Here is a 5,348-nt window from a genome sequence, read left to right as displayed (position 1 = left end):
GTTAGCACTGCTGACTTTGAGACTAGGCTCCAATCCCTAATTGACCACAACTCCAAGATCCGCTGTAGAACTAAAGATGTAACAGCTCAGGTCAGGAGCACAGGCTTTTGGTATCAGTGTCTGGAATTACACAGTCAAAGCGGCGTGACCTTGAACACATTGCCATAGCCCTCTGAGCCTTAGCTAACACAATGGGACAATAGATATATAATACGTACTTCATTTTCGGTCCCCACCCCTCCCCTCAACCACTGCCCTGCAAGGGCGTGGGGCTGACGATGGAGTTCTTTCTCAGACTCAACCTTCTAGTCATCTGCCCTTTAATCCTCTCCTTTGCTTGTTTATCCAAATTTTACGTCCCTTGACTGAAGACAGAAATTTATATGTTGGCTGATTTTCCCTTCTATGCTATGGCGTAGAGTAGAAAAATCTCAAGACAATAAGCTTCATTCTTGTGTGTGTGTGTGTGTGTGTTTGTGTGTGTGTGTGTGGGGGGGTCGGAAGTGTCTTACTCTTGCATGGCGCCATGTTTTAATAAGGAGGGGCTGTAGAGGCGGGAGGAAGAATCATGGAGAAAGGAAAATGCACCAGGCTATGTTTCAAAATGTTATCCCCTAGAGGGGCTGATCATCAGCACGTGGCCTTCTGCTGGGGTCCAGGGATCAGAGCATGTTCTAGCCATTTCCTCCCTCTCTCTCTCCCTTTCTTTCTTCCTTTCTCCCTCTCCCCCCCTTTTCTTTTTCTTTTTCTTTTTTTAATCAGTTATTTTATTGTGATTTTTGTTAGAACCTGTCATTATAGGTGAGCACATTGTGGAATTTGCGATTAAGCCAGCATTACAAGAAATACCTCTTTGTCAGCAAAACTTCCCTGTGTTTCGGGAGAGAATTTTGAAAGATTTCCAAGGGAAGTGAAGCAGTTTTGACTGACATTTCAAATGCAGTTTGCATCTCTAACCTCTGACCTGTCCCAATTTGTTTTGTAATTAAAAAAAAAGTCACAGAGTGCAAAGCAAGAGTTCAGAACTAAGAGAAGCAATACACTGCTCAGTTGGGCAAACAGAAAGTTCTAAGAAACCCAAGAAACCTCATTTAAAACAACCACAACCTCAAAAAATCTGCATGGTGAGTTTTAATTCACACTTTATCTTATTTGCTTTTGTTTCATTCTTCCCCACCCCTTTAGCACAGACACTTGGAAGAGCTGAAGATATCTGTAATCTCATTAGATTTACCAGAATGAGTGTGCCTGGGCAAGGAAAAAAAAAAGACAGTATATTAAGTGTTGCTTGCATGTTTTAGAACTTGGGAGTTTGATAAATCCAATAGTCTTTTCAATGTGATCAATCTGTAGGTGGGTTTCCTTTTCCGCTTTTCTTTTTTTCATCCCTCAAAAAGAGGTACGCAAAGAACTCCACCTAATCCATGAATCAACACTTTTATAGAATCATTAAAGCTCTAAAATAATATAAATAACTCAAAATGTTGATAAATCAATAATATTTAGTTTATTCACATTTTTAAAATTTACCACCCATCTATGAATTTTTCTAGGTATTAATTACATAACTAAAAAATATATTTTCTTAAAATTCTATCTCCTTCTACATATACCCAGTAACACCAATAGCGATAAGAGCATGGGAATCTAAATGAGTAGCTACAAGGCAGAAATAGTCTATTTCCACTCAAATAAAATTATTTTCTCAAAAAATGAGGAAAAGTTCGGCAGATTTAAATAAAACTGGCTGTGGCTGGGATTAGGTGTTATAGTTATAAATCTAATGTTATGAGTGGATATGTGACCATAATTATACAATGATGTAAAATGATGAAAAGACTTTAATATAAATTTCAGGTCAGGTTGTATCAGGCTGTTTAACTAACCAGACAGTAACACCTTACTAATTTTGAAATTTGTAACTTTCCTCATAAACTGCAATTATTCAAAGCCAGGTTTTGACTCACCTGGCCCTTTGAGAAAGGAGCTCCAATGACCCCTATGGACTGTGGCTTGGAACTCATGCTGCAACACTGCTCACGCCGCACCCGAGGTCTCCAGGTAGTCGTCAGTCTCTGCAACTCTCAATGGCGGAGGGCACATATTTTTTTCTATTTATAATTGAGTTGAATCTGTTTACTCTAATGAGGAAGAGTGGCTCCACCTACTGAACCAAAGCGACAGTCAAGTGAAGTCCAGCACATTCATACTTGGAATAACTTTGAGTCCTCCTGAATCTAGGTCTCTAATTATGGAGCCAGTTCACACCCAGCTCACAAAGGCACCTGATAACATTAATCTTACCTAATCATAACCATGATTTCTTAATCATAGTCATCTTTTCCGATCATAATTAATTATAACCACAGAAGAAGTGCCATAGTTCTAGCTGTGCAAACTCAGAGCATGGTACTTACCTCTTTCAGGCTTTACATCTGCCTGTGTCAAAAAACCGGGGACTGGCAAGATGGAGTCTCACATCTTTTCCAGCCGACAACTCTGAATTCAGTTTTCACTCTAAGATTAATGGTTAATCTACAAGACACACCTTACAAACTAGAGGGGTAGGTCTCAGGGAAGGCAAATGACTTCCCTTTCTGATTATTAATTAAAGAAAAAATTAATTGCCTGATTAATAACCAGAAGTGTTACCATACTCATTTTGAAATAGCATATGTCTGTTGTGCTCAGTTGTGTCCAACTTTTTGTGAGCCCATGGACTGTAACCTGCCAGACTCCTCTGTCCATAGAATTCTCCAGGCAAGGGATCTTCCTGACCCAGGGATCAAACTCGTGTCTCTTGCATCTCCTGCACTGGTAGGTGGATTCTTTGCCACTAGTGCCACCTGGAAAGCCCCATGATATGTGTGGGGAAATAACAATTATTGGATTCAATATCAAAATGAAATGTCGATGTAAAAACCGTCATGATTGAATTTTTATTGTATGTCAGATGCTGTTTTGTTTTATATTATCTCATTTAATCCTCATATGAATTGTATGAGCTGTTTCATTATTTGTTATTTTACTGATGAAGAAACTAAACCTCAGAGAGGTTGCCAAATGGCACACAATGGAAAAGTCATGACTCAGTCATAGCAATTCTGGACCCATCTAATTACTGGCCTTTACATTCTAAACACAGATGAAGCGTCAGCTATGTGTGTCAGGCCACTGTGCCCTGGGAATATTATCACAAATGTATGGAATTAGAGGAAATGCACCCTAAAAATTCTTCCAATTTTAAAATGACACAGTTATAATTTTAAAGGAAAATTCATTCAGTAGGAACTAATTTCTTTCTCTTATTGGTAAGAGAGAAGGTTGTGGACTGTGTAAATTTCATAAGGGCAGGAAATTTGTGTGCTGTAACCCTGGTGCCTAGAGCAGTGTTGACATGTGATAGGCACTCAATAAATATTTATTGAATGTGTAAATGAAGAAACCAAGGTCCATTTTAAGAGGAATATTTTCCATGGTCTTCCTATCTTTTACTTGTGGGTTTGCTTGCATATCCTAGATATTTACTTCTGGGATTTTGTATAGTTAATTATTAACCTCTTACAGAACTAAAGAGGACCTAAAAAGCCTCTTGATGAGAGTGAAAGAGGGGAGTGAGAAAGCTGGCTGAAAACTCAACTTTCAAAAAACTAAGATCATGGCATCTGATCCCATCACCTTATGGCAAATAGATGGAGGAAAAGTGGAAATGATGGCAGATTTTCTTCAGCTGTAAAGTCACTGTGGGACAGTGATTGCAGCCATGAAATTAAGAGATGCTTCCTCCTTGGAAGGAAAGCTATGACAAATCTAGACAGTGTATTAAAAAAGAAGAGATGTCACTTTGTCGACAAAGACCTATATAGTCAAAGCTATGGTTCTTTCAGTAGTCATGTATGGATGTGAGAGTTGGACCATAAAGAAGGCTGAGTGCTGAAGAATTGATGATTTTAAACTGTGGTGTTTTTCTTTCTGGCCTACTTCACTCTGTATAATCAGCTCCAGTTTCATCCATCTCATCAGAACTGATTCAAATGTATTCTTTTTAATGGCTGAGTAATACTGCATTGTGTATATGTACCACAGCTTTCTTATCCATTCATCTGCTGATGGACATCTAGGTTGCTTCCATGTCCTGGCTATTATAAACAGTGCTGCAATGAACATTGGGGTACATGTGTCTCTTTCAATTCTGGTTTCCTTGGTGTGTATGCCCAGCAGTGGGATTGCTGGGTCATAAGGCAGTTCTATTTGCAATTTTTTAAGGAATCTCCACACTGTTCTCCATAGTGGCTGTACTAGTTTGCATTCCCACCAACAGTGTAGGAGAGTTCCCTTTTCTCCACACCCTCTCCAGCATTTATTGCTTGCAGATTTTTGGATCGCAGCCATTCTGACTGGTGTGAAGTGGTACCTCATTGTGGTTTTGATTTGCATTTCTCTAATAATGAGTGATGTTGAGCATCTTTTCATGTGTTTGTTAGCCATCCCTATGTCTTCTTTGGAGAAATGCCTATTTAGTTCTTTGGCCCATTTTTTGATTGGGTCGTTTATTTTTCTGGTATTGAGCTGCACAGCAAAAAAGACACAGATGTGTATAACAGACTTTCGGACGCAGAGGGAGAGGGAGAGGGTGGGATGATTTGGGAGAATGGCATTGAAACATGTATACTATCATGTAAGAATCGAATCGCCAGTCTATGTCCGATGCAGCATACAGCATGCTTGGGCTGGTGCACGGTGATGACCCAGAGAGATGTTATGGGGAGGGAGGTGGGAGGGGGATTCATGTTTGGGAACGCATGTACACCCGTGGTGGATTCATGTCAATGTATGGCAAAACCAATACAGTATTGTAAAGTAAAATAAAGTAAAAATAAAAATTAAAAAACTGTGGTGTTGAAGACTCTTGAGAGTCCCTTGGACAGCAAGGAGATCAACCAGTCAATCCTAAAGGAAATCAACCCTGAGTGTTCATTGGAAGGACTGATGTTGAGGCTGAAACTCCAATACTTTGGCCACCTGATGCAAAAAAAACTGACTCATTGGGAAATACCGTGATGCTGGGAGAGACTGAGGGCAGGAAGAGAAGGGGATGACAGAGGATGAGATGGTTGGATGGCATCACTGGACTTAATGGTCATGAGTTTGAGCAAACTCTGGGGTATAGTGAAAGACAGGGAAGCCTTGGTGTGCTGCAGTCCTTGGGACCGCAAAGAGTTGGACATGGCTTAGCCACTGAACAACAACAACCACTTATGGTTTCATATGGCAAATAACTTTTCCTAAGTTCAGTTCAGGTCAGTTCAGTCACTCAGTCGTGTCCAACTCTTAGTGACCCCATGAAC

General features: G+C 39.9%; 1 long non-coding RNA gene across 1 annotated transcript; it reads right to left on the bottom strand.

The window, feature by feature from the left end:
• Nucleotides 1–2,111: 2,111 nt before the first annotated feature.
• On the bottom strand, nt 2,112–2,492 carry LOC108635419. The gene is made up of 2 exons (XR_001917800.1): nt 2,418–2,492; nt 2,112–2,167 (listed from the first exon to the last, which is right to left on the bottom strand). It is a non-coding gene; the product is annotated as an uncharacterized LOC108635419 (long non-coding RNA).
• Nucleotides 2,493–5,348: the final 2,856 nt, after the last annotated feature.

The sequence above is a fragment of the Capra hircus genome, unplaced genomic scaffold (genome assembly GCF_001704415.2).
Source record: "Capra hircus breed San Clemente unplaced genomic scaffold, ASM170441v1, whole genome shotgun sequence".
NCBI classification, from domain to species: Eukaryota; Metazoa; Chordata; class Mammalia; order Artiodactyla; family Bovidae; genus Capra; species Capra hircus.
The sequence above is the reverse complement of the archived record's forward strand: the minus strand, read 5'-3'. Positions and strand labels throughout refer to the sequence as shown.